Raw genomic sequence first — 7,910 nt, forward strand, 5'->3', positions numbered from 1 at the left:
AACGGTCTTTATCAATAGACAATGTTGTTTTATCCCCACTTACAGCTAACGGTCTTTATTAATAGACAATGTTGTTTTATCTCCACTTACAGTTAACGGTCTTTATTAATAGACAATGTTGTTTTATCTCCACTCATAGTTAACGGTCTTTATTAATAGACAATGTTGTTTTATTCCCACTCACAGTTAACGGTCTTTATTAATAGACAATGTTGTTTTATTCCCACTCAGTTAACGGTCTTTATTAATAGACAATGTTGTTTTATCTCCACTTACAGTTAACGGTCTTTATTAATAGACAATGTTGTTTTATCCCCACTCAGTTAACGGTCTTTATTAATAGACAATGTTGTTTTATCCCCACTCAGTTAACGGTCTTTATTAATAGACAATGTTGTTTTATTCCCACTCAGTTAACGGTCTTTATTAATAGACAATGTTGTTTTATCTCCACTTACAGTTAACGGTCTTTATTAATAGACAATGTTGTTTTATCTCCACTTACAGTTAACGGTCTTTATTAATAGACAATGTTGTTTTATTCCCACTCACAGTTAACGGTCTATATTAATGGACAATGTTGTTTTATTCCCACTCAGTTAACGGTCTTTATTAATAGACAATGTTGAAGTTTTCCTCTCTGTGATCTTCCAAGCACCGCGGTGGACTGTGAGTCACATATAGTAAACACACGTGTACCTGTTGTTGGAGCACTGACTGTGGTGGGGCAGTCACTACTGCTCAACAGTCACCAAGGTCACCTGTTGTTGGAGCACTGAGCACTGTGGTGGGGCAGTCACTACTGCTCAACAGTCACCAAGGTCACCTGTTGTTGGAGCACTGAGCACAGTGGTGGGGCAGTCACTACTGCTCAACAGTCACCAAGGTCACCTGTTGTTGGAGCACTGAGCACAGTGGTGGGGCAGTCACTACTGCTCAACAGTCACCAAGTGCGCGACGATGACGAAATTTGTTTCTGGAAATTTTGCTAATCTGTGTGTGTGTGGGTGTGTGTGTGTGTGTGTGTGTGTGTGTGTGTGTGTGTGTGTGTGTGTTTGTTTGTCTGTTTGTCTGTCTGTGTCTGTGTCTGTCTGCCTCTGTGTGTGTGTGTGTGTGTCTGTGTCTGTGTCTGTCTGTGTGAGTGTGTGTGTGTGTGTGTGTGTGTGTCTGTCTGTGTGTTTGTGTGTCTGTGTCTGTCTGTCTGTCTGAGTGTGTGTGTTTGTATGTGTGTATCTGTGTGTGTGTGTGTGTGGGTGTATGTGTGTCTGTTTTTGTGTGCGCGTGTGTGTCAATGTGTGTGTGTGTGTGTGTGTGTGTGTGTGTGTGTGTGTGTGTGTGTGTGTGTGTGAATTCGTGCGCGCCCACTCCCCCTCTAGCTGTGTCTCCCTGTTTTCAGACCAGTGTCTGATGGAGGCATGTCATGATGGAGGCATGTCTTGATGGAGGCATTGTGAAAACTCTGCACTCAGCTTCCCAGTGACAGGACTGGACACACCCATCTGTGTGACTGTCCGGGATACCTGACTTCTGCTGGCGGACAAGTGGACCGCTCTCAAGCCTTCTCCTTCAGACAAGCACCACAGGCTTTGACCGTGTCCATTGAAGGGTGACTGCGCTGTCGGGACAACTGAACCGTCTGGCGGACAGGTGGAAACACTCTGTCCCCCCTTGTCCTTCAGGCAATCAGGTTTTGACAGCGTCCATGGAAGAGTCATTCAGTCGGGGCAATTGACATGTCTGGCGGAGAAGTGGAACTCTCAGTGATAGTCCGTCTCGTTGGCAACCAGTTTGTGGCCCTGGCAGTCGGCTTTAGTACAGACCGATGGCTCTTCTCTCCCTGTTTCCCCCCCCCCCCCTGTTCACTGCCACAAGGGGCGTTCTGTGAACAGCGCGACGTGTCAGCATGGAAACGACAGGGCTGACTGGAAATCGGTGTATGACCCACGGGACTGCTCATTTCTGTTCACTGTTAGCAACGAAACACTTACTGTTCACCGTTAGCAACGAAACACTTACTGTTCTTTTCACAGTTAGCAACGAAACACTTACTGTTCTTTTCACAGTTAGCAACGAAACACTTACTGTTCACTGTTAGCAACGAAACACTTACTGTTCATTGTTAGCAACGAAACACTTACTGTTCACTGTTAGCAACGAAACACTTACTCAGCCCTCTTTTCCTGGAATACGTAACGTGTTGTATGATGAATGGTGTCTACTGATTTGTTTGTCATTGCTCTACCTGTACGGGAGGTTGCTGCCATTGACTGACTCTAATTACATAGACGGGCGAGCAGAAATGAGGGGGAGGGGGGGGGAGGCACTGAGTAGAATTATATTTTATCCTATTCAATGCAACAACAAAAATGATCTGTGAAATGAAAGCGCTTTTACTCTTTATTCCGCAACCATTTAGCTACCATGGATGACCACATTCCTTGATTTAAACACTATCCCTTTTCAGTTCGGAACTTATCGCAATACACCACACAACTAAGGACAAAACGAACAACAGGAAAATCGTGTACAAAGCTCTGTCCTGATACGTCTGCGTCTTCAGTGTGTGATGGATGTCTTCAGTGTGTGATGGATGTCTTCAGTGTGTGATGGATGTCTTCAGTACATGATGGATGTCTTCAGTGTGTAATGGATGTCTTCAGTGTGTGATGGATGTCTTCAGTGTGTGATGGATGTCTTCAGTGTGTGATGGATGTCTTCAGTACATGATGGATGTCTTCAGTGTGTGATGGATGTCTTCAGTGTGTGATGGATGTCTTCAGTACATGATGGATGTCTTCAGTGTGTGATGGATGTCTTCAGTGTGTGATGGATGTCTTCAGTACATGATGGATGTCTTCAGTGTGTGATGGATGTCTTCAGTGTGTGATGGATGTCTTCAGTACATGATGGATGTCTTCAGTGTGTGATGGATGTCTTCAGTGTGTGATGGATGTCTTCAGTGTGTGATGGATGTCTTCAGTACATGATGGATGTCTTCAGTGTGTGATGGATGTCTTCAGTACATGATGGATGTCTTCAGTGTGTGATGGATGTCTTCAGTACATGATGGATGTCTTCACAACTACAAGTAACAAAACAGACCATACGTGAATTTAAAAAAAAAACTGAAATATAGATAAGGTGAAACAAAAGTAGAAGGAAAGAATTTGTGGTGGAAAGAGAAATCAAGTCACGGAGAAGAAGAAGAAGAAGAAGAAGATTTTAAGTATGCACTGTTCTAGGTGTGTAGGTGTGACCAACTCTATCTTCTACATTGGACATGTAATCTTTCCATACTTCCTGTCTAGTCCGTCTAATCAAGTACGATTATGTGTAATGTTATTCCCTCTCCATGTGTATATTTTTTCTTGTTTTTTCTTCTCTTTTTTTTCTTTTTCTTCTCTCATTTCTTATCTTATTCACTAACTTGTTTTTCTTACCTTTTTCTGCTTTCTGTTGTGTGAACAACGTATCTTAAAAATGATGTTTATATTCATTGTAAATTCTTTAAATATATTTATCTCCAAGGCGGCTCAAGGAAAAAGAGAGGGAAAAAAAAGAAGGGAAAAAAGGGGGAAACAATGTATGTCTGCAATGACTGTCGCTTATATGCAGTTGGAAAATGTGTATTTTAACATAATTGCAATTGTGTACCGTCCACCAGCCGTCAAACGAAACAAATGTATTTAATCAATTCCTGAGCACGATATAAGCTGATAGCTTGTTGTTGCTCCGCTGTCTATCTGTACATGTGTGACATATTTACTGAATAAATTTTGTTTAAATCAGAAGAAGAAGAAATCAACTCACAGAGAAAAAGAAGAAGAAGAAGAAGAAGAAGAGGAAATCAACTCACAGTGAACAAGAAGAAGAAATCAACTCACAGAGAAAAAGAAGAAGAAGAAAGCCAGTGCACAGACCACATAACTTACGGCCCATGCACCACCACCTTTTAGATCTCCTCTCTATGCCTCCCCTCCGAGGACACCACGCCTGTTGAGGCCGCTCTGCTGACAGTTCCCTCGTTCTCCCTTCAGGCTTTTGGTCGAAAAGAATACATATGTTTCTGTCCTTGGCCCCAATACCTGGAACTCCTTATACCCCTGTCCCTCAGAAAAAAAAACTCCGTGCTTCTAACCTTTTGAAAGGAATCTGTTTTGCATTTCACCGCTCCTGACGCCAGCAAGTGTTTCTGCTTTCTGTACAAGTTGGTACAGGGCACTTTGTACGTGTGGAGGGTCTGTACAAGTTGGTACAGGACCCTTTGTACGTGTGGAGGAGGGTCTGTACAAGTTGGTACAGGGCCCTTTGTACGTGTGGAGGGTCTGTACAAGTTGGTACAGGACCCTTTGTACGTGTGGAGGAGGGTCTGTACAAGTTGGTACAGGACCCTTTGTACGTGTGGAGGAGGGTCTGTACAAGTTGGTACAGGACCCTTTGTACGTGTGAAGGGTCTGTACAAGTTGGTACAGGACCCTTTGTACGTGTGGAGGGTCTGTACAAGTTGGTACAGGACCCTTTGTACGTGTGGAGGAGGGTCTGTACACGTTGGTACAGGACCCTTTGTACGTGTGGAGGGTCTGTACAAGTTGGTACAGGGCCCTTTGTACGTGTGGAGGAGGGTCTGTACAAGTTGGTACAGGACCCTTTGTACGTGTGGAGGAGGGTCTGTACAAGTTGGTACAGGACCCTTTGTACGTGTGGAGGGTCTGTACAAGTTGGTACAGGACCCTTTGTACGTGTGAAGGAGGGTCTGTACAAGTTGGTACAGGACCCTTTGTACGTGTGAAGGAGGGTCTGTACAAGTTGGTACAGGGCCCTTTGTACGTGTGGAGGGTCTGTACAAGTTGGTACAGGGCCCTTTGTACGTGTGAAGGAGGGTCTGTACAAGTTGGTACAGGACCCTTTGTACGTGTGGAGGAGGGTCTGTACAAGTTGGTACAGGACCCTTTGTACGTGTGGAGGAGGGTCTGTGCAAGTTGGTACAGGACCCTTTGTACGTGTGGAGGAGGGTCTGTGCAAGTTGGTACAGGACCCTTTGTACGTGTGGAGGAGGGTCTGTACAAGTTGATACAGGGCCCTTTGTACGTGTGGAGGGTCTGTACAAGTTGGTACAGGGCCCTTTGTACGTGTGGAGGAGGGTCTGTACAAGTTGGTACAGGGCCCTTTGTACGTGTGGAGGAGGGTCTGTACCAACAGTTGGTACAGGGCCCTTTGTACGTGTGGAGGAGGGTCTGTACAAGTTGGTACAGGGCCCTTTGTACGTGAGGAGGAGTTGTCTGTACAAGTTGGTACAGGGCCCTTTGTACGTGTGGAGGAGGGTCTGTACAAGTTGGTACAGACATTTGTACGTTTGAAGGGTCTGTGCAAGTTGGTACAGGGCCCTTTGTACGTGTGGAGAAGGGTCTGTACAACTTGATACAGGGCCCTTTGTACGTGTGGAGGAGGGTCTGTACAAGTTGATACAGGGCCCTTTGTACGTGTGGAGGGTCTGTACAAGTTGGTACAGGACCCTTTGTACGTGTGGAGGAGGGTCTGTACAAGTTGGTACAGGGCCCTTTGTACGTGTGGAGGAGGGTCTGTACAAGTTGGTACAGGGCCCTTTGTACGTGTGGAAGAGGGTCTGTACAAGTTGGTACAGGGCCCTTTGTACGTGTGGAGGAGGGTCTGTACAAGTTGGTACAGACATTTGTACGTTTGAAGGGTCTGTACAAGTTGGTACAGGACCCTTTGTACGTGTGGAGAAGGGTCTGTACAAGTTGGTACAGGACCCTTTGTACGTGTGGAGGAGGGTCTGTACAAGTTGATACAGGACCCTTTGTACGTGTGGAGGGTCTGTACAAGTTGGTACAGGACCCTTTGTACGTGTGGAGAAGGGTCTGTACAAGTTGGTACAGGACCCTTTGTACGTGTGGAGGAGGGTCTGTACAAGTTGGTACAGGGCCCTTTGTACGTGTGGAGAAGGGTCTGTACAAGTTGGTACAGGACCCTTTGTACATGGAGAGGGTCTGTACAAGTTATTGTTTGTTTGGCAAGCTCTGTGTGTGATTAAATAGATGTATGTGAACCCTGAATTGTTGTAGCCTGTGTTTGTGTTGTCTGGGTGTTAGTGCTGGGCTGGGTGGGGGTTTCTAGTCTGCTCTCTTATAGCGTGACAATGTACAGTAGACAGATCACCAGTCACGTCACCGTCAGCGTTATGTAGGTGTAGGTGTGTGCTTTTTACTCGCCATGCATTTAGCGTAGAGACGAAGAAAATAAATAAAAAAGATGTAAAGACATGTTCGCTATCACTGAGCAAATATTGCACAGCATCCTTTAGTTTGTTTTATATATACGACTCGGGGTTTTGTCCACTTTTCGAATAATGTAATGGGTCAGGTTTTTGTCCCTTTGCCGGTTTTATGTATTATGATATCAGTTTTCAGTATTATGATATGTCGATCAGTTAGACACTGTGATGTATGATATTTACGATGAGTGTTTTGCTGTGTGTGATGACCTTTAAAAATGTTTAAACCAATAAAAAAAAATCTATATGAAAAGCGTGCTATACAAAGTAAACTCTTCTTCTTCTTGCACCTGTCTATTCATTCATCATTCATTCATTCAGTTATCTATCCATCCATCATCCATCCACCCATCCATCCACTCATCCATCCACCCATCCATCCATCCAGTCTCGTCACAAAGCCCTCCTGCCTTCTCCTTCCACCCCCTCCCCCACCTCCCCTCCTCCCCCACTTCACTGCAGTCTAGCCCAACAGAGTAGTAGAAAGTCACTGGCCCTTTCACTAGAGTCTGTTGTTCAGAGCCAAGCTGTTGAGCAAGCACTCAAGTGTGCTGCCCGCCTTCCATTCCTCCCCCATCCCCATGGGCCTCCTTTCCCCCACCCACCACTACTTCATAAACGCCGCTCCCCACCACCACCACCACCCCTCCCGCCTCCCCTCTCCATTCCTCCCCCACCCCCACCTCCTTTCCCCCACCCACCACCACGACATAAACACCGCTCCACACCACCACCACCACCACCCCTCCCGCCTTCCCTCAACAAGTGATGTCATTGTATCATTGTGCGGTGGTTCCCCCCCCCCCCCCCCCCCCCCCCCCCCCCCCCCTTCACCACGACCCCCCATCCCCTTCCCGTGGACCGTCACTGTGTCACTGACTGCGCCGTGTCGCCGGTTGTTCCGTGTGGTGTTGGGGCGGCCAGGTATAAAAAGCAGTCCCACAGCAATCAGCAGGCATTGGACAGTCAACCGGATTCCCAACTGAGCAAGACACTTGTACTAGGTCCCAGACCCCCAGTGAGCACTGAGTCAACTTGGACTGAATTTAAAGGCCATCGCCAACAGGTCAGTCATCTCAACTGTGTGCCTAAAGAGGAAACCTAACCGACCGTCGTCAGTCTCATTTCTTAGTTTCAGATTAAGTATCTGGAAACCGGCCACTTTATCCAAGGCAAGGTGATCCAAAGTTCGGGGAGAACTGGCTAGGACTTTAAATCAGGTGCAAGTCGCAGGATCGGACCTTTAACCTTTAAACTAAAAGCGAAGCTGTGTGAAGCACTGAGAGAAGAAAAAGGAGGGTGAGGGTGAGGGGGTTTAGTGTGCTCCATGTTCAGACACAGCTAATGTTTGTCTGCATCCCTTGACTCGCTTCAACACAAGGCGGTGTGCAAATAAGACCAGACACGCGCCTGATCAACGAAACCGCGCACTGAACTCGGCCAAGTCGATCCCTTCCCCTACCCCCCTTTCCCAAACTTTCTCACTGAAAGTGAAACCCTAGCTGCCCCACAATCGCAGCTGGTGACAGACTGCCACCCCCACCCCCCACCGCCCACCCCCTGGCTGTGACGTAAAGAGTGCTGATGTCCCCCTTCTCTCAGTCTTAGCTTGCCGTTC

The 7,910-nt window shown here is 46.6% G+C and overlaps 1 protein-coding gene across 2 annotated transcripts in view; it reads left to right on the forward strand.

The window, feature by feature from the left end:
• The first annotated feature begins 7,202 nt into the window (after positions 1-7,202).
• LOC143281337 (sodium-dependent phosphate transport protein 2B-like) overlaps positions 7,203-7,910 on the forward strand; it is a 56,431-nt gene continuing 55,723 nt past the window's right edge. For both annotated transcript variants that reach the window (XM_076586538.1, XM_076586539.1), the window contains exon 1: positions 7,203-7,358. The gene's annotated coding sequence lies outside the window, so the exon portion shown is untranslated. The remainder of the gene's footprint in view (positions 7,359-7,910) is intronic.

This window comes from Babylonia areolata, chromosome 4, assembly GCF_041734735.1.
Source record: "Babylonia areolata isolate BAREFJ2019XMU chromosome 4, ASM4173473v1, whole genome shotgun sequence".
NCBI lineage: Eukaryota > Metazoa > Mollusca > Gastropoda > Neogastropoda > Buccinidae > Babylonia > Babylonia areolata.